The sequence below is a fragment of the Dasypus novemcinctus genome, assembly GCF_030445035.2.
Source record: "Dasypus novemcinctus isolate mDasNov1 chromosome 11 unlocalized genomic scaffold, mDasNov1.1.hap2 SUPER_11_unloc_3, whole genome shotgun sequence".
Lineage (NCBI taxonomy): Eukaryota > Metazoa > Chordata > Mammalia > Cingulata > Dasypodidae > Dasypus > Dasypus novemcinctus.
The window spans coordinates 597,822-619,929 of NW_026688127.1; the positions used below are offsets into that span (position 1 = coordinate 597,822).

The 22,108-nt window shown below is 39.6% G+C and overlaps 1 long non-coding RNA gene and 1 other non-coding gene across 3 annotated transcripts in view; both read right to left on the reverse strand.

The window, feature by feature from the left end:
- The window catches only part of LOC131277384 (uncharacterized), an 83,961-nt gene extending 67,214 nt beyond the window's left edge, over positions 1–16,747 (reverse strand). For both annotated transcript variants that reach the window (XR_009184562.1, XR_009184563.1), the window contains exons 1-2: positions 16,674–16,747; positions 15,832–15,918 (exon numbers count right to left, since the gene is read on the reverse strand). This is a non-coding gene — a long non-coding RNA (uncharacterized lncRNA). The remainder of the gene's footprint in view (positions 1–15,831; positions 15,919–16,673) is intronic.
- Positions 16,748–18,672: 1,925 nt separating this feature from the next.
- Positions 18,673–18,779, reverse strand: LOC131277392 (U6 spliceosomal RNA). The gene has a single exon (XR_009184568.1). It is a non-coding gene; the product is annotated as a U6 spliceosomal RNA (small nuclear RNA).
- Between the last annotated feature and the right edge of the window lie 3,329 nt (positions 18,780–22,108).

Consider the following 22,108-nt stretch of genomic DNA (forward strand, 5'->3'; position numbering starts at 1 on the left):
AAATAACCTCTAGAAAGAAAAATTCATTTAATAGGGTTTATTGAATTTTTAAAATTTAAGAACACATCAACATATTTCAGGCATAGTCTATCATGATCTTATTATTAAACGTTGAACATATGGACATTAGCAAGAATTAAGTTCTTCAAAATCATAAAAATGTAGGTATCCAACAATTAACTCACATTCCAGGATTTCAAAAATGCACTCACAGGATGCCTATAATCTGGGGACTTTCTGCTGCTCACTACATGGATGGTCATTTGTGGAAGTCATTCTACTCTGTTCACAGCTGCATTTAAAAAATCCACAGCTAACATCACACTCAAGAGTGAAATACTGAAACTCTTTCCCAAGAGTTCATGAACAAGATAAAGTTAACTCACTTTCATCACTGACTTTCAGCATTGTACTATAAGTTCTAGCCAGAGCAATTGGGTAAGAAAAAGAAATAAAGTCATCCATACTGCAATGGAAGAAGGAAAGCTATCCCTATAGATGACATACCCCTTTAAATACATAATTCCAAAGAAGCCACAACAATACTAATGCAACAATAAAGGCATAAAGCAAACATGCAGAGTATGAGAGAAATGCACAAAAGTCAGTTTTGTTTATACAGCACAACAAAAAATAAGTCCACTCAATCAGCCGCTAACAAATAAAATAGCTAAGAATGAATTTAATGAAAGGATGAAACACATGAACACTAGCAAACAAACTGAATGAAACTAAAGAAGACGTAACATATGGCAAGACATCCATTGTTCAAAGATTATAAGATTATATTATTCTAATATCAATACTTAACACAGGGAGCTACAGATTCAATATAATAGTTATAAAAATCCCAGCTGCCATTTTTGTTTACAGAAATGGAAAAACCGATTCTCAAATTTAAATGACTTCAATTAGTGTCTTTAATAGAGAAAACAATCACATTTCTTCCTTGTGAGACTGGGATAGACTAATTTAAACAACATGAGGAGGGCTTTCATTGAGATCTGGTTGACTTGGGTAGGAATATGTGGGATTCTCTGAGGGATATTGGGGTTCACAGAAATTTGAGTCCTAATTCTCCCTGTTAATGGAGGGCAATATTTTCCTGTAAATTTCATAGGGATACAGAGGCCAGGATGTGGAATATCTTTGAGTACAGAGCTGTGTCTCCATTGCCATATTTTCATTCAGGCTGGGTGAAGTTTTTGGTTCTCAGAAGGAAGTAGAGGTCTCTGAAAACACAATAATTGACCAAGTCCCCTACTCTTTATACCCTAAATCTCAGGATCTGCAGTGAGTTAAGCATGAGCAAGGGTCTGAAAATTGACTCAACATCACTAGTGACCAGTAAAATTAATAAGAAAATTAGAAGGTCTCACTGCTCTTGGAGTGCACATGATCTGGGAGAGGAAGGACTGAAATAGGAAGGTGCACACTACAGGCTGCTGAGGGAGTTGTTTAGTTCTTTAGTCAGGGAAACACCTGTTGTTGACCACCTCTAGAGTTCTCATATCATTCTACTTTTCAACTCCAGAATTTCTATTTCCACTAAATTTATACTTTCTAGCCCTTTATTGATATTCTCTACTTGGGGAAATATCATTCTCATGTTTTCCTTTCACTCACTGAGCAGATTAAAAATTTGTAGATTTACTAATCTTGAAAATGGTGTTGATGGAAGTGGGTACTGCTCATCTCTTTTGAAAAAGAATGGTTCAAACCCCGGGCTTCCTTGACCTGTGTGGAGCTGGCCCACAGGCAGTGCTGATGTGCCAAGGAGTGCTGTGACACACAGAGGTGTCCCCTGCGTAGGGGAGCCCCACATGCAAGGAGTGCACCCCATAAGGAGAGCCACCCAGTGCGAAAGGAAGTGCAGCCTGCCCAAGAATGCACTGCACACATAGAGAGCTGACACAAGATGAGGCAACAAAAAGAAACACAGATTCCCATGTCACTGACAACAACAGAAGCGGACAAAAAAGATGCAGCAAAATAGACACAGAGAACAGACAACCGGCGTGGGGGGGGGGGGGGAAGGGGAGAGAAATAAAAATAAATAAATAAATCTTTAAGAAAAAAAAAAGAACAATCATGAACACTTATGCACTGAAACAGGGCACCTCAAAATACATAGGCAAACAAGGAAAAAAACTAAGTGGGAAAATGCATGCCTCTACAATTACTCTGGGGGACTTTATTACACCAATATCACCATTAGGCAGAACATCTCAATGAGAATCAATAAAGAAGCAAAGACCCTGAATAATACATTAGAGGATCTGGACCTAATAGACATATACATAACATTACACTCAAATACGGTGGGATATATATTATTCTTGAGTGCACATGGATCATTCTCAAGAACAGACCACATGCTAGGGAACAGAACACCTCTCAATGAATTCAGAAAGACTGAAATCACACGAAGTAATTTATGTGACTAAAATGGACAGAAGCTGGAAATCAGCAAGGGGCTGAGAAGCAGATTAGGCACAAAGATATGGAAGTTAAACAGTACACTCTTAGACAAACAGTGGGTCAAGGAGAAAATTGCAAAGAAATCAGTAACTACCTTGAAATGAATAAAAAACCAACACAACAACATAGCATAACCTCTGGGATGCAGCAAAAACTGTACTGAGAGGAAAACTCACAGCTATAAATGCTGATATTAAAAAAGAAGAAGGGGAAACGGACTTTGGCCCAGTGGTTAGGGCGTCCGTCTACCATATGGGAGGTCCGCGGTTCAAACTCCGGGCCTCCTTGACCCGTGTGGAACTGGCCATGCACAGTGCTGATGCGCGCAAGGAGTGCCGTGCCACGCAAGGGTGTCCCCCGCGTGGGGGAGCCCCACGCGCAAGGAGTGCGCCCGTGAGGAAAGCCCAGCGTGAAAAGAAAGTGCAGCCTGCCCAGGAATGGTGCCGCCCACACTTCCCTTGCCGCTGACAACAACAGAAGCGGACAAAGAAACAAGACGCAGCAAATAGACACCAAGAACAGACAACCAGGGGAGGGGGGGAATTTAAATAAATAAATAAATCTTTAAAAAAAAAAGAAGAAGAAAGTGCTAAAATCAAAGACTTAACTGCACATCTGGAGGAACCAGAAGAACAACTAACCCCAAAGGAAGTAGAAAGAAGGAAATAACAAAGATTAGTGCAGAACTAAATTAAATTTAAAATAAGAAGACTAGAAAAAAATAAAACCAAAAGCTGGTTCTTGGAGATCAATAAAATTAATAAACCCTTAGCTACACTAACAAGGAAAAAAAGAAGAAGATGCAAATACAAAAAATAAGGAATGAGGAAAGGGATACCACCACTGACCCCACAGAAATCAAGTTTATCATAAGAGGATACTTAGATAAACTGTATGCCAACAAGAATAATTTAGAATGGGCAAATTCCTAGAAACACACAAGCAGCCTACATTGCTGAAAGAAGAAAGATGAACTCAACAGACCAATCAGAAGTAAGCAGATACAGTCAACAAAAACCTCCGAACCAAGAGCCCAGACCTGTTTCACAAGAACTAACACCAATCCTGCTCAAACTCTTCCAAAAAACCAAAGTAGAAGGAACATTGCTTAACTCATTCTATGATGTGAACATTAACCTAAAACCAAACCCAAAGATGCTACAAGAAAGGAAAATTACAGGCCAATCTAATGAACCTAGATGCTAAAATCCTCAACAAAATACTTGCTAATCATAGTCAACAACACATCAAGCAAATTACACACCATGACTAAGTGAATTGAATCCTGGGTATGCAAAGAGTGTTAAACATAAGAAAATCAATCAATAAAATACACCTCATAAAGAGATCAAAGGAATAGAAACACATGATAATCTCTACAGATGCAGTAAAAGCATTTGACAAAACACACCCTTTCCTGATTAAAACACTCCAAAAGACAGGAATAGAAGGAAACTTCCTCAACATAACATAAGGTATATATGAAAAACCAACAGCTAAATCATATAAAATGGTGAAATCCTAAGAGCTTTTGCTCTAAGACCAGACACAAGACAAGGATGTCCACTGTCACCGCTCCTGTGTAACATTGTGCTCGAAGTGCTTGCATGAGCACTGCAGCCAGAAAAAGATGTAAAAAGTCTCAAAATTGGAAAGGAAGAAGTACAAGTTTATTTACAGACAACATGATCCTATACATAGAATGCCCTCAGAAACAAAACTTCTAGAACTTATGAGTTCAGTAAAGTCACAGGATATAAGAACAATGCAAAAAAAAATCAGTAGCATTCTTGCATACCAATAATGAGCAATCTGATGAGGAAATCAAGAAAAAAATACCATTTACAATAGAAACTAAAAAAAACAAATACCTAGGAACAGTTTAACTGAAAAAGTATATGACTTATACACAGAAAACTACAAAGCACTGTTATAGGAAATCAAAGAAGACTTAAATAAATGGAAGAATATTCCCTGCTCATGGATAAGAAGACTAAATATCATTAGATATCTATCCTACCCAAACTAATCTACAAATTTAATGCAATCCCAATAAAAATCAACACAGCATTTTTTAATGACTTGGAAAGACTATGAAACTTATTTGGAAGGGCAAGAGTCCCCAAGTATTCAAAGACATATTGAAAAAGTAAAATGAAATTGGAACAATCACACTACCTGACTTTAAAGCATACTACAGAGCTAGAGTGGTCAAAACTGCATGGTACTGTCACAAGAATAGACATACTAGCCAATGGAACTGAACTGAGAGTTCTGATATAGATCATCGCATATACAGTCATTTGATGTTCAACAAGGCTACCAACTCCACTCAGCTGGGAGAGAATGGCCTCTTCAATAAATGGTGCTTGGAGACTGGACATAAATAACCAAAGAATTAGAGGAACACCATCTCACACCTTATATGAAAACTAAAGATGGATCAAAGATCTAATTATAAGAACCAAGACCATAAAGACCTTGGAAGATAAGTAGGGAAGCTTCTATAGGACCTTGTAATAGCAAATATCTTCATGAACTTCAAACCCAAAGCATGAGAAGCAAAAGAAAAAAAAAAAAACAGATAAATGGGACCTCCTCAAAATTAAAACCTTTTGCACCTGAAAAGAGTTTGTGAAGAAAGTGAAAAGACAGCCTCAGCAATGGTAGAAAATATTTGGAAACACCAAATATCTGATAGGAGCCTAATATCCAGCATATATAAAGAAATATCTCAAAATAAAAAGACAAACAACCCATTTTAAAAATGGACAAGTGATTTGAACAGACGCTTCTCCAAAGAAGGAAGACAAAAGGCTAAAAAGCATATGAAAACATGCTCAACATCACTAGCAATTATTAGGGAAATGCATATCAAAACTACAACAAGATACCATCTTACTTCCATTAGACTGGTGGACATTAAAAAAATCAGAGGACTAAGGTGTTGGAGAGGATGTGGAGTAATGGACACCTTCATCCACTGCTGGTGGGAATGTAGAATGGCCCAGCCATTGTGGATGACAGTTTGGGGTTTCCTCAAAAAACTAACTATAGTTCTGCCATATGACCCATCAATTCCACTGCTGGGTATATATCCAGAACTGAAAACAAGGACAAAAACCGATTATGCACAACAATGTTCATAGCACCATTATTCACTATTGCCAAAACTGGAATCAACCCAAATGCCCATTAAGAGATGAATGGATAATCAAAATGCAGTAGATACATACAATGGAACACTACCAACTGCAAGAAGGAATACAGTACAACACATGGGATAACATGAATGAATCTGAAGGGCCTTATGTTAAATGAAGCAAGCCAGGTATTGAAGGACAAATATTGAATGACCTCTTTGATAAGAATTAAGCTAATTGAGCCAACACAGGGAGCTAGAGTCTGGAAGATAGGTTTATAGGAAATAGAAAGGGAGAAGGTTGTAAGCCAATGCCCACAGGGGTGCAATCTATGATAAGGTATGAGTAGTTGTGCAGTGAAGGGATATGACAGGGGTGTAAGGATACTACTGAGTTGGGTGGTGCAAGCTTGATGGGTCTAGGGTAGGGAGGATGGGTTGGACAGTCTATGGAAATGGGGAAAGGGTTGAGGGGGGAGGTAGCAGGTGAACATTGGGGATTGGCAGGTATGTGGTTGAAACTATAATGCTGAGAAAATTGTTTTGGCAATATGACAAGGAAGGGCTACTGGTTTAGGGTGTTGGATGAAAATACATTTGGGAGAGGGCACACCTGGGGCACTCTTCTAAAGAAGGTGCAAGTGATGATTTTGTCATAGTGTGTTGTATCAGTGGAGGGAGAACCACATAATGAGTGCAAAGGAATTAAGCTCCCATACAGGGAAGTCTTGATATGTTCTCAAACACAGGGGAGGGTGTTTCTGGAGAGTATGGGTGGTTCCTAACAGGGGAGGACAGACTACTCTGTCAAGCCAGCAGCACTGTTACAAATATCTACAAATTTTGTTCTTCAAGGATTGAAGCCTGGTGGTCACAGTGGGTCCTGAGGGGAGAGAGAGGAAGAATGGGATCAACAGAAGAGTATTTAGGGGGCAAAGGAAGAATTCTGCATGATCTTGCAAAGATGGATACAGGCCATGTTAAATTTCATCAGAAATTTATAAAAGTGTATGGTATAAAATGTAAACCATAATAGAAACCACTGACCATAGTTTGAAGCTATGTTTTAATACTTGTACATCAGTTGTAACATATATACCATTCACATGTAAAAAGATTATTAACAAAGAAAGGGAAAAAGGGGAGGATGTTGGGTATATGAGAGTCTCCTCTATTCTGTATGTGACTTCACTATGACCTAAAACTTATTTGAAGACAAAATGAAAAAAAATACTGGGGAAGTAATGGAAGAAAATGCAACTGTACATACAGTACAACATATATTACAGTGATGAAAGGCAAAACTTAAAAAACAATTTTTTTTACTATTTTTCATTTTTTAAATACCCCTTTTTAACCTTATTTTAGTTTTAGTTTTCTTAAATTATCATGTATTTTTTCTTATGTTTAAGTCTTTTGTTATTCATTTTCCTATTAAGCAAATTTGAAAATATTCTTAGCTTCATCTTTGAAGAACTTTTAGATCACAGAAGGGTTACAGCTATGATAGGGGAGGATCATTGGTGTGGGGAGTCCATGATGGGGGATAGATACATGGAAGGAAGTTCATGTGGGGATATATACAAGGTATATAAATATGTTCAAATGTTCATGGGGCATTGCCACAGTGGGTAGAGATTCACACAACAACTGAAAGAATACTGAATTCCTATCCTTGGGAGCTCTGCCACATTCTCTAACGCCATAGCAACAATCCTCCAAGGAGCAATGACTAGTGAAAAAGGATGGTCCACTGATATACCCTTGAGATTGATGACTATGCTTATGCACTTTTTGCTCTTAAATTTGCAAGTTAGCATAGTGATGCAGGGTACCAAAGAGTTACTTCCTGAGAGCCTCCATGTTACTCAAATGTGGCCTCTCCCTAAGTCAAACTCAGCATATAAATGCATTACCTTCCCCCCCAATGTGGGACATGACTCCCAGGAATGAGCCTCCCTGACACTGAGGGATTACTACCAAGCACCAGCTGATGATGCAACTGGAAAAAGACACAGAACTAAAGGGGGAAAAGGTAAAGATACATGAGTTTATACGGCTAACAGACTTCAAAGTAAGCCAGGAGGCCATCAGAGAGTTATCCTTATAAAAGTCTGCACAGGATCTCATAGGCTGCCAAAGCAGATACTACCACAAATAGTGGGACATCTGAGGGATCCAGAGACACCCAGCTTATATGGTCAGGGCAGATAGCTCTGGAGATTGAAGCCTGACCATTGGGTCCTACTTTGGAGTTTGTGCTCCTGAGTGTGACAGAGTTGGATTCAAATGTGACTTCTCTACACATGCCTCTTCTCTTTTATTTGAAACTATAGTTGATGCTGGAATTGGTAGGTGTACATCCAAAAGACTTGAATCTCTGAAATGTTCCTGTGCCAGCTGGGCCCTGAAGATCAGTGGAGTTGTAACACCTACTCTCCAGTTCATTGGACTCACCTAGGTCAACTAACAAGGAGGTGAGGATGGACAACCACCACACCAAGGAACTGAGAAAGTCTACAACTGCAAGGAAGAAGGTCCCATTTATCAGCCAAAGGGGATCAAAGTCCCCTCTCTGGTAGAGTAGGCATCACCATCCAGAATCCTCAGGAGTGTGGACTTACTGGTATTCCACTATAGACTTACTGTGGTTATATCAATGGAAAATCTATCACCGATGTGGAGACAATGGCCACTGGAGGTGCTGAAGTCATGGAGAGGGAAAAAGAGGTATAATATGGGGGCATTTTCAGGACTTGGAATAGACCTGACATTGCAATGAGAGATACAGGCTGTAGCAGTCTGGTATTATTGATGAATTCCAAAAAGAAGTATTGGATTATGTTTGTAAACTGATCTTTTCCTCTGGGCATATGAGATTATATTGGATTTATAGGTTTACTTGATTAGGTAATTATGTTAATCACTTGTGCCAGAAGGGCATTGAGTCCCAACCCTTTGGTGGGTGGAAAAAAGGCATGGCAAAGGACAGAGTTAAAGGTTCTTAATGTAGGAGTTTTATGTTGGAATTTGATGCTGAAGTGGGAGTCCTAGGAAGCAAGGAACACTGAACTCACAGAGAAGCAAGACCGCAGAAGGGAGGAAACCCAGGAAGCCTGAACCCTCGCAGAAGTAGGCAGCCTCTTGCTCCAACATGTGAAAACAGACTTTGGTGCGGGAAGTAACTTATGCTTTATGATCTGGTATCTGTAAGCTCCTACCCCAAATAAATACCCTTTATAAAAAAAAACAACCAATTTCTGGCATTTTACATCAGTACACCTTTGACTGATTAATACTCAGGCCATTATATATTCTGCCATAACCTACAGAATTGAATGCAAGATAGTGTAAACTACAATGTAAACTATAATCCATGCTTAGTTGCAATGCTTCAAAGTCTGTTCATCAATTGTAATGAATATAGCACACTAATCCTAGCAGTTGTTAATGTTGGGAACAGTGGGAGGTATAGGGAGTGGGACATATGGGAATGTCTTATATTTTTCAATGTAACAATTTATGTAATCTAAGTATCTTTAAAAATTAAATTTAAAAAAGGATACAAAGGCCTCTGAGCTGACTACAAAGGGGTATCCAGGGATCTACCATCCTGGGAAAGGTGAAAGAGAGGGACACAGCCTAAGGCTGACAGCTTCTGACCCACAATTCTGGTCTGCTGTGTCCCACCAGCTTTTCCAGGTTGACTGGGACCACACTGTTGTCTACCTTGGGCTACTAAACATAAGTGGAGAAATCCAACATTCTCAATCTCCCTCTCTTATAGCCGGGATTGATTGTTGAGGATGTACCTTCCCAGGAAACAGGAGAGAGAGGGACATAATCTAAGGCTGACTCAGCTTTGGACCCAAAAATTCGGTCTGTTGTGTCCCATGGGCCCTTCCAGGCCAGGGAGGCCTTGCCATTTTTGCCTTAGGAGGCTGCAAGGGAGTAAAGAAATCTGACCCTCTCAATCTCCTCGATGAACAGGAACTGATTGTTGAAGATGCAGAAGGAAGTAGAATTATTTCTTACCCAGGAAATGGGAGGGTGCTGCCAGAGAAGGCTAGAGACTTTTTATAAGAAAGTCCAAATTACAAGGCTCATAGGCTCCAGGCAGGATCTTCTCACATTGATCCAGGCTGTGTTACAGTAAAAACACATTAAACAGGCATCGAACTGAGGGCTGCCAAAGAGTGTCATCTGCTGGCAGAATTTGGTAGTACACATGAGAAAATTAAAAATAAATAAGGCATTTTCTGACCTTTATAGCTTGCCTCCCAAGGCCCTAGGAGAAGTAGGTCTGCAAAACATTACTGGGTGCAGAGCACACTTTTGAGTAACTAACAAGGACAAGCCTAATGATCCAGGTTGAATCAAGAATCAAAGAGCAACAGACTCCTGCCACTAAATCCCAACAAAAGACAAAGAAATTAAGCATCTGAGTAAACCACATACTAATCAGGTGCCTAGACATCAGCAAAAATTTATGAGCCAGAATAAGAAAATGGAAGGCATAGCCCAGGAAAAGGAATATATCAAAGTCCCAGAAGAGATGCAGGATTTGAGAGAACTAATTAACAAGGTGCACACCAACTTTAAAAATTAAATTCATGAGTTAAAAGACAATATGGTTGAAGAGATGAATGTCATTCAAGAAGATGTTCAGCAAGCACTAAGAGAACTTGAAATGTGGAAGAGAAAAGCAACAGAGCTCATGGGAATGAAAGATGCAATAGGTGAAATAAAAAACAACATTAAAGGTTTACAACAATTTCAAGCAGACTTGAAAGGATAAAAGAAAGAATAAGTGATACCAAAGACAGAAAACAGCTGAAATTGAAGAGAGAAAAGAACAGAGGGAGGAAAAAAAATGGGAAAAAAATTGAGCAGAGCCTCAGGGAGATGAATGACAAGAGAAAACACAACATACATGTCATGGGAGTTCCAGAAGGAGAAGAGAAGGGAAAAGGATTAGAAAGAGTATTTAAGGGAATAGTTAAAATTTCCCAATGCTTACAAAAGGAATGACCCTGCATGTCCAAAAAGCCCACCTTATCCTAATCTGAATAAACCCCAATAGACATACTCCAAAGCATATATTATTCAGAATGTCAAATGTCAAAGATAAAGAGAAAATTCTGAGAGCAATAAGGGAAGCAAATCATCACATACAAGGGATGCCCAGTAATAGTGCGGATTTATCATCAGAAACCATTGCAGTAAGAAGACAGTGGTATGATGCAATTAGGAGACTGAAAGAGAAAAATTGCCAGCCAAGAATTCTGCACCCAGCAAAACTGTCCTCCAAATATGTAGGTGAGTATAAAATATCCACAAACAGAAACTAGGAGAGTTTTTTAAAAAGAATCCAAATTGAAGGAAATAATAAGGAAGCCATAGAGCCTGAAAGAAAAAAACAGAAGAGAGAGGCCTGGAGCAGAGTAGAGGAAAAAGAATAGCAGAAAGGATAACCAAGAGTAAAAAGACCAAAATATGATATCAACATGAAAACCAAAAATAAAATGTTGGAAATAATGCATTTACAGTGGTATCATTGATTGTGAATGGACTAAATGCACCAAACAAAAGATATAGATTGACAGAATGGATAATAAACACAAGAGCCATCCACACGCTGCTTACAAGAGACCCACCTTAGACTCATGGATACAAACTGGCTGAAAGTAAAAGGTTGGAAAAAGATACTCCATGCAAATAGAAACCAAAAAAGAGCAGGGATCACTATACTATTATTGGACAAAACAAACTTTAAATGAAAAGAAGTTATGAGACAGAGAAGGCCATTACATATTAATAAAAAGGACAACCCTCCAGGAAGATATATTTATGCATCTAACCAGGGTGCCCCAAAATACATAAGACAAACTCTGACCAAACCAAAGGGAGAAACAGGCATCTCTACAATAATCACTGGAGACTCTAATACACCACTCACATCATGAGACAGAACAACTGGACAGAAGATCAACAAGGAAAAAGAGAACTTAAAGAATAATAAATGAGTTAGACCTAAAAGACACACAGAATGCTGCATCCAAACGCAGCAGGTTATACATTCTTCACACATGCCGATGAATCCTTCACCAGGATACACCACATGCAGGGCACAATGCAGGTCTCAATAAATGTGAAAAGACTGAAATTATACAAAGCACCTTCCTAGATCATAATGGAATAAAACTGGAAATCAATAATAGACAAGAAAAAGGCAACTTCACAACTGTGTGGACTCTAAACAACATACTCTTAAATGATCAGTGGATCAAAAAAGAAATTCCAAGTGAAATCAGGAAATGTATTGAGATAAATGAAAATGAGAACACAAATTACCAAAGCTTATGGGATACAGCAAAGTCAGTCTTGAGAGGGAAATTTATGGTGCTAAACACCTATATTAAAAAAGAAGAGCTAAACTCAGACTTAACTGAACACCTACAGAAATCAGAAAAAGAACAGCAAACCAATCCTCAAAGCAAGCAGAAGGAAAGAAATAATAAAGATTAGAGCAGAAATAAATGAAATTGAGAACAACAACAAAGAGAAAATCAAAACCAAAAGCTGGTTCTTTGAGAAGATCAGTAAAATTGACAAATTGCTAGCAAGATTAACAAAGGAGAAAAAGGAGGCAAAAAAAAAAAATCAGAAATGAAAGGAGGGAAGTAATGACTGACCCCACAGAAATAAAAAGAATCAAAAGATGATATTCTGAGAAATTGTATGCCAACAATCTAGACAACCTAGAAATGGGCAAATTCCTAGAAATGCACAAACAACCTACACTGACACTACAAGAAATTCAAGAACTTAACAAACCAATCACATTTAAAGAGACTGAATCCATCATCAAACACCTCACAACAAAGAAAAGTTCAGGACCAGATGACTTCAGAGATGAATTTTACCAAGTATTTCAAAAAGAATTAACACCAATTCAGTTTAAATTCTTCCAAAATGATGAAGAGGAGGGAAAATTACCCAACTCTTTTTATGAAGCCAACATCACCCTAATACCAAAGCCAGATAAAGACACTATAAGGAAAGAAAATTACAGACCAATCTCTCTAATGAAATAGAGATACAAAAATTCTCAACAAAATGTTGACAAATTGAATGCAGCATCATTATCAAAGACTTACACATCGTGACCAAGTGGGATTTATTCCTGCTAGGCAAGGCTAGCTCAACATAAGAAAATCAATCAACATAATACACCACATTAACAATTTGAAGGGAAAAAAACACATGATCATCACAATAGACACAGAAAAGGCATTTGACAAAATCCAGCATTCTTTCTTGATAAAAAAACACTTCAAAAGATATGAATAGAAGGAAAATGCCACAATATGATAAAAGGCATATGTGAAAAACCCACAGCCAACATTGTACTTGGTGGGGAAATGTTGAAAGCTTTCCATCTAAGATCAGGAACAAGACAAGGATGCCCACTATCATCAATGTTATTCAACATTGTACTGCAAGTTCTAGCTAGAGTAATTAGAGAAGAAAAAAAAAAATTAAAGGCATACAAATAAGAAAAGAGGAAGTAAAACTCGCACTATTAGCAGATGACATCATCCTATATTTAGAAAATTCTGAAATGTCTACAACGAAGCTACCTGAGCTAATAAATGAGTTCAGCAAAGTGGCAGAATACAAGAGCAACATGCAAAAATCAGTGTTTTTTGTACACTAGTACTGCACAATCTGAGGAGAAATCAGGGAAAAATTCCATTTACAATAAGCAAGAAAAAGACTCACATAGGTAGGAGTCAACTTAATCAAAGAAGTACAGGACCTATATGCAGAAAACTACAAAACAGTGGTAAAAGAAATTTAAAATGACCTAAACAAATGGAATGACATTCCGTGTTCACGTACTGAAAGATTAAATATCGTGAAGATGTCAATCCAACCTAAACTGATTTATAGGCTCAATGTAATACCAGTCAAAATTCCAACAGCCTACTCTACAGAAATAGAAAAGGCAGGGAAACGGACTTGGCCCAGTGGTTAGGGCATCCACCTACCACATGGGAGGTCCGCGGTTCAAACCCCGCGCCTCCTTGACCCGTGTGGAGCTGGCCCATGCACAGTAGGGGAGCCCCACGCACAAGGAGTGCGCCATGTAAGGAGAGCCGCCCAGTGCAAAAGAAAGTGCAGCTGGACCAGGAATGGTGCCGCCCACACTTCCCGTGCCGCTGACGACTACAGAAGCTGACAAAGAAACAAGACTCCGCAAACAGACACAGAGAACAGACAACCGGGGGAGGGAGGGAATTAAATAAATAAATAAATCTTTAAAAATATTTAAAAAGAAAAAAAAGAAAAGGCAATTACCAAATTCATTTGGAAGGGAAAGTGCACCTAAATAACCAAAAGCATTCTAAGAAAGGGCAACATGGTGGGAATTTCACTGCCATATCTTAAAACATATTACAAAGCTACAGAGGTAAAAACAGCATGGTGCTGGCATACAGAAAGACTCATTGATCAGTGTAATAGAATTTAGAGTCCAGAAATAAACCCTCCCCTCGATGGCCAACTAGTGTTTGACACATCTACCAAGTCCATGTTAATGGGAAAAAGGTCTCTTCAAAAAATGGTGCTGGGAGAACTGGATAGCTATAACCAAAAGAATGGAATAGGACCCCTATCTTACATCCTATACAAGAATCAACTCAAAATGGATCAGAGACCTAAATATAAAAAGGAAGGATCATAAAACTACCTGAAAAAAATATAGGGAAACATCTTAAGGACCTTGTGCTACATGGTGGCTTCTTGGACATTACACCAAAGCACATGAAACAAAAGAAAAAACAGATAAATGGGACCTCCTCAAAATTAAACACGTGTGCACCTCACAGGACTTTGTCAAAAGGGTGAAAAGGCAGCTGCCTCAGCATAAGGAAATGCTTGGAAATCGTATGTCCAATAAGTGTTTAATATCTATAATATATAAAGAAATGTTACCACTCAATAATAAAAAGACTCAATTAAAAAATGGGAAAAAGACATGAATAGACATTTGTCCAAGGAAGAAATACAAATGGCAAGAAAACACATGAAAAAATGTCCAACATGAGTAAAAATTACTGAAATGCCAATCATCACTAAGAAATATCATTTCACATCTATCAGAATGGCCACACTATTAAGTCAGAGAACTACAAATATTGGAGAGGATGTGGAGAGATAGGAACACTTATTCCCTATTGGTGGGAATGTAGAATGGTACAGCCACTGTGGAGGACTGTTGGGCAGTTCCTAAAGAAGTTGAATACAGATTTGCCAGTGACCCAGCAATATCACTATTGGGTCTACACCCAGAACTGAAAGCAGTGATACAAACAGACATCTGCACACCTATGTTCATAGAAGTGCTACTCACAACTGTCAAAAGCTGGAAAGAACCCAGTTGTTCATCAACTGAGGAATGGATAAACAAACAGTGGTATATTCCCATGATGGAATATAATGCAGCTGTAAGAAGAAACGGAGTCATAAAACATTTGACAATGTGGATGAACCTGGAGGACATTATGTTGAGTGAAACCAGACACAAAAGACGAATACAGTAAATACAGCATTACTATGAATTAAATATATTGTATAACACACTGTATGATTTCATTTATATAAAATGTAAACATAAATCAATTTATAAAGGGGAAAAAAGTATTTGTGCAAGAATATTCAAATATGGGAGTTGTGAAGAGTAGGGGAGGCACAGATGGAGAAGTGATGGATTTTCTTATTTATTATTATTGCAATGAAAATGCTCTAATAATGATAGAGGTGATGAATGCACAACTATGTGATGCTGCCAAATACCAATGACTGTGCACTTTGGATGAACTGTATGCTTCCTTGATACGTACCAATAAAAATGATTTTTTTAAAAAAATTGACAAACAGCACTTAACACTGGGAAAATATGTAAATAACACTTTCACCAGAAAAGAAACATTCAATTCTTTTCATCACTAGGGAAATACAAATTAAAACCTGCTATGACTTATCATATAGACATAGTAAAATGGCTAAAATCAAGAAAGATAATACCAACTGTTAAAGAAGATGTGGAAAACCTGGAGCCCTCATACATTTCTAGTGAGAATGCCAAAAGGTGCTACCACTTTGGGAAACATTTTGTCAGTTTCTTAAAAATATAAACTTACATCATTGCTGCTAGTTCCACTCCGAGATATCTATCCAAGATAAATTGCTGTACCATGATTCCCACAGCAAGTTCATGGCCGCCAAAACTGGAAAAAAAATACAAATGCCTATCACCCGGGGCTTGGATAAGAGAAGGTGGTACAAGGTAAATAGCTCTGCAGCTCTAACTAGGTAATTTCATTCAATTAACTTTCACAGAATAAACAAGTTATCCGCGTCTGGAAAAATGCCAAAGACTGAAGCAGGCCCCAAGCCCCCTGCTGCCCCAGGGCCCGGCGAAGGCAGCCCCCAACCTCCTGGCCCCAAACCGCACAGAGAGGGCAGGACCAGCCAGGGAGCCGCGCACAACCGTCCAGCGAGCAGGAGCTTCGGCAGCCGCGCGGCCGGGCACTCCCACAGCGCAGCGCGGGGACGGCCGCTCGCCCGCTTTTCAACGCCGCCGGCGGCCCCCGCAGCCCCGCGCCCCGCCGCGCCCACAGACCCGCGGGCGCTCCCCGCCCGCCAGGTGGGGTCCGCACAAGTACCGGGCTCCGAGCCGGGCGCAGGCGGGCGTCTGAGGAGGGGCCGCGCGCTCCGCCTGAGGGTTGTGGGCCAGACACGCCCGCACACGCGGAGCCCCGCGCGCGGGGCCTCGGCCCTGCAGGAGCACCAGGTCAGCGCGTCCGACGGCCACGAACACCCGGAGCTTCAAACGGCCTCCGCCGTGCAGCGTGCCGGGTGGGCCTGAGGGGGTGGGGCCTGAGGGGGCGGGGCTGAGTGCCCGGTCACGCCCCTGCCAGGCGGACCCGCGCGCCCTCGCGCCCCTCGGCTTTCCCGTCCCATGCGCCTTCGGGGCCCCTACCTGTGATCTCCTGGGCCGAGCGTCTCCCCACCCCCGAGACCTGGCTAAGGCCTGGCAGCCCCTTGGATCCCCCTGGCCAGGAATGGGGCCGCCTCCCAGGAAGAGCTGCTGGCCCCCCCTGTTGTGAGATAAACATTCTTCTACATCACAAAAGACTAGCTCTGGGTGCAGGCAATAAAGGGCAGCAGGAGGTGCGCTGGGTGGGGGGGAGCGGGGAGTCTCATTGTAAACAGATGGTTACTGGCTCCTTTTCAACTAGCAGATCATGATTCTAGGACCCAAGATTATAAAAATAGTTAAAATGGGCAGAATTGTAGTTTCTCAAGATACACAGGATTTTTTTAATTGACTTTGTAATAATATTACATTAAAAATATATATGTGAGGTCCCATTCAACCCCACCCCCCCACCCCCCCTCCCCCCCCCAACAACACTTGTTCCCATCATCATGACACATCTATACACAGGATTTTTAAAGTGGAAAATCTTCAAGGGAAATTAAGACCTATGAAATGCTGTGGTTATAAGTGAATCAACACTTGGAATATTTTAGAGCAATACTTGGGGCAAACTGTCAGTAATTCATCTTTTAGGACTTGTGTAATCACTCCAGATTATTCCTGTAATGTCAAAAACTATCATATAAATGGAAACATTTTTAAAAAATTTTAATTGCCCTTTTTTTAATGCTACATTGATCATAAAAAAGTTACATTAAAAAATATGAGGTTCCCATACTCCACCCTCACCATAATATGCAAATACAGAGAGACAGAAAGATGATTAATGACTGGGAGGGGTTGAGGGGAGTGGGGAAGATGGAGTAGCTCCCTTTGGGTCTATGACAGTTACTTTGGAGTGGATAAAAATGTTCTGAAACTAGATAAATTTGATGCACAACATAGTGAACATACTAAATGCCACAGAATGTACTGTTAAAATTGTTAATTTTGTTATGTTAATTTCACCTGACAAAAAAAACACAGATGTAAAGTGGAGGAAAAAGAAACTGCCATAATTATAATGCTCTTTGGTGCTTGAAAGGAACACTTTCTTTCTACTATATCTCTCACCTGCACAGTTCTGAGTTGTTACCTGCTGATGGTAGAGTTCCATGCCATCCAAAAGGACAAGGTGTGCCTACATTGCAAAGGAGCCACAAAAATCCTGACTGGTTCCTGTTCAAGGAATAGGTTTCTCTAGTTCTAAAAATGGCTAAAAGCTGGGGTATTAAGTTAAAAAAGTATTATCAACACAGACATATGTTGTAGAATTTGAGAGAGGTTTGATTATTTGTGTATAGAGAGGCCAGGACTCAGGAATGATTTTGAGAAGGAAAAATTGTTTATTGATGGCTGGCTGGACTTGGGAACTTCCTGTTGCAAACCCGGGCCTGGAAAACTTTAAGTTTCTTTTATACAGAGAAGAAAGGTTAAATGGTCCTTTTATTTCAGGCTTGAATTAGCATATATATCTTCCACAGCTTAAGTAAGTTTTTAGCATGGATTTCAGACATTCTAGATAAGCTTTTAGCATATTTGGTTTGCATTCCCCCTGAATACTTAAAGTTTATAGACCTTGCATTGTTAAACTGTTTCCTGGGACTGGAGTCATTGCCATGGTCACCAAGGGCAGGACTGCAGATAGGTTAGGTTATCTCTGAAGAGACAAAGAGCCTCCCATCCATAACCCACATCACATACTCAAGAGTCAATTAGGAAGAAAAAGGAATTTTGCAATTGAGCAAGTCTCTTGCTAGTCTTCATTACTAGAACCAATTAAAGCATTTTTCTTTTCTGCTCTAGTACAGAACCTGGTCAGAGGGTTTTTCTCCTAGCTCACTTAAGCTTCCCCTCTTCTTTTTTTTATTTATTTATTTATTATTTTTTTTAAAATTACATTATGAAAAATATGAGGTCCCATTCAACCCCACCGCCCCCGCCCCCCACTCCCCCCACAGCAACACTCTCTCCCATCATCATGACACATCCATTGCACAAAAATATGGAACGCTTCACGAATTTGCATGTCATCCTTGCGCAGGGGCCATGCTAATCTTCTCTGTATCGTTCCAATTTTAGTATATGTGCTGCCGAAGCAAGCACCCCCTCTTCTATTAGTGCCTTTGCAGGGTCCTCTCTTGTTGTAGAATTTGAGAGAGGTTCAATTATTTGTATATAGAGAGGCCAGGACTCAGAAATGATTTTGAGAAGGAAAAATGGTTTATTGATGGCCAGCCAGACTTGGGAGCTTTCTGTTTCAATCCCGAGCCCGGAACGAGATTTTTGAGTCCTTTTTATATAGAGGAAAGGCCAAATGGTCCTTTTGTTTCAGTTCTCAATAGGCTTGAATTAGCATATATATCTTCCACATCTTAGGTAAGCTTTTAGCATGGACCTTAGGTATTCTAGGTAAGCTTTTAGCATATTTGGTTTGTATTTCCCCTGAATACTTAAAGTTTATAGGCCTTGCATTGTTAAACTGTTTCCTGGGACTGGAGTCCTTGCAATGGGACTGCAATCTTTTATCATCCCAAACCCACAAGTCACAGATAGTTTAGGTTATCTCTGAAGAGACAAAGAACCTCCCACTTATAGCCCACATCATTCTGACCACATGAACCTTCCCTGCCATTCTTTATGTCCCATTTCTCCCCTCCTCCCTCCAGTTCCTCCTCCTACCCCTCCTCCTCCTGCCTCTTCTCTCTCTTCTCTCAGGCTTTTCTAAACCACAAGAGGCAGTGGCTTCTTTTCTATTGTCAAAGAACCTCAAATCCCAAAGAACTGCAGAATCACTCATCAAAGTTTGCAAGTTTTTTCTATTACTTGTGTAGAGGACATGATCATTTTTGGTTACTGTTAGCATGGAGTATCTTTTTCAAAGATTTCACTTTCAGGCAGTTTTTATCCTGGATCTAAGGTGAGTCTCTTGTAGGCAGCACATGGATGGCTCATGTTTTTTCATCCATTCTGTCAGTTTGTATCCATTCACATTCAATGATATTATGGTAAATGCATTATTTACTTCTATCACTTTACTCTTTGGTTTTCATATGTCATGTCTTATTTCTGTCTGTATTTTCTCTCTTTTGGTTATCTGTTCTGCTATTCTTTCATCTATAATCTCTTCCAAGCCCCTGTCTCCTGTCTTTTTCTGTCAGTTGTAAGGCTTCCTTTAATATTTCCTACAAAATGGAATCACTTTTATGAATTCTCTTAGTTTCTGTTTTGTTTGTATTTTATTTATTTTTTCAAAGATTTATTTATTATTTATTTAATTCCCCCCCTCCCCTGGTTGTCTGTTCTCTGTGTCTATTTGCTGCGTCTTGTTTCTTTGTCCGCTTCTGTTGTCATCAGTGGCACGGGAAGTGTGGGCAGCGCCATTCCTGGGCAGGCTGCACTTTCTTTCGTGCTAGCCAGCTCTCCTTATGGGGTGCACTCCTTGCACGTGGGGCTCCCCTACATGGGGGACACCCCTGCGTGGCAGGGCACTGCTTGTGCACATCAGCACTGCGCATGGGCCAGCTCCACACGAGTCAAGGAGGCCCGGGGTTTGAACCGCGGACCTCCCATGTGGTAGACGGATGCCCTAACCACTGGGCCAAGTCCGTTTTCCCTTGTTTGTATTTTAAACTCACCTTCATATTTGAAGGCCAATTTTGCTTGATAAAGAATTCTCAGCTAGCAGTTTTTCTCTTTTAATATCCTAATTATATCATACCACTGTCTTCTCTCCTCCAAGTTCTGAGGAGAAATCCATACTAAATCTTTCTGGGCATCCATTGTATATGATAGTTTGCTTCTCCATTGCTTGCTTGCTGTCTGCTCTCTGTCCATTTGCTGTGCTCTCTTTTGTGGGTTTTTTTTTTTCACTTGTCTCCCTTTTTTTTTTTTGCATCACCTTGCTGAGTTGCCTCTCAGCAGTGCTGTGGGCTGGGCGGTGGGTGAGCCTGCCTTTCACAAAGAGGCCCTGGGACATGAACCCAGGGCCTCCCATATGGTAGATGGGAGCCCAACTGATTGAGCCATAGCCACTTCCCTGTGTATTCAATTTAAAAAATGTTGGTGGAATTTTTATCAGGATTGCATTGAATCTGTGTATCAATTTGAGTAGAATTGACATCTTAAAGCTATTTAGTCTTCCAATCCATGAGCAAATTGAAAACCTGGAAAGGATTCACATTCAAGATACCATTAAGAACATTAATGATTCATTGGAAGAAGTCAAAATACAACATGAACAGAAGTTTGGAAGAAGTTGATTCCAACCTCATGAATGACTTTGCAGCATTCAAGATTTCAGTGGAGGAAGGAACTGCAGGTGTGTTGGAAATAGTAAGAGAACCAGGGCTAGAGATGGAGCCTAAAGATTTGACTGAACTCTTTCAATCTCATAATAAAATTGAATAGATGAGGTATTGTTTCTTAGGGATGAGCAAAGAAAATGGTATATTGATATGGAATCTACTCCTGGTGAAGATGCTGTGAACATTATTGAAACAACAGCAAAAAAAGATTTAGGATATTGCTTAAACTTAGTTGATAATGCAGCAGCAGGGTTTGAAAAGATTCCTTGAAATTTTGAAACTTCTACATGGGGTGAAATGCTGTCTAACAGCACTACATGCTACAGAGAAATCTTTCATGAAATGAAAAGACAATCAGTGTGGTAAACTTCATTGTTGTCATTTTAAAAAATTGCCACAGTCACCTCAACCTTCAGTAACCAACACAGTGATCAGTCAGCAGCCATCAATTTCAAGGCAAGGTCATCCATCTGCAAAAAGAATATGACTCACTAAAGGTTTCAGGTGGTGTTTAGCATATTTTCAGCAATGAAGTGTTTTTAAATTAAGAAATTAACATATGCAAATTGTTTTAGACATAAGGTTATTTCCCCTTAATAGACTACAGTATAGTGTACACATCATTTTATACACTAGAAAACCAAAAACTTCGTAAGACTCACTTTATGCAGTGTTCTAAACCCAAAACTATGATACCTCCAAGGTATACCTGTACTTTGAGGAAATCCCAAACTGTTTCACACAGAAGTTGCTAAGTTTTACTCTCCGCCCATTGTTCCTGTTTTTCCATATCCTTTCCAAAACTTATTTTCTAATTATTTAATATTAGCCATTCTAATAGGTATGAAATGTTATCTAATCAGGTTTGGATTTGCAAATCCTGAATGGCTCATGACGTTGAACATCTATTCATGTGTTTATTGGTCATTTATATATTTCTTTGGAGAAATGTTTATTCACATATGTGGCAGTTTGAAATTATTTTATGAATCCCAAAAAGAGAAAGAAATTTGCAAACTAATCTATTCCTCTGGCTGTGCTATTCTTTGATTGCATTACATTCATTTGAGAAGGCTTGGATTAGATTACTTGATAAGGACAATTTAGGGCTTTTAATTGGACTATGTC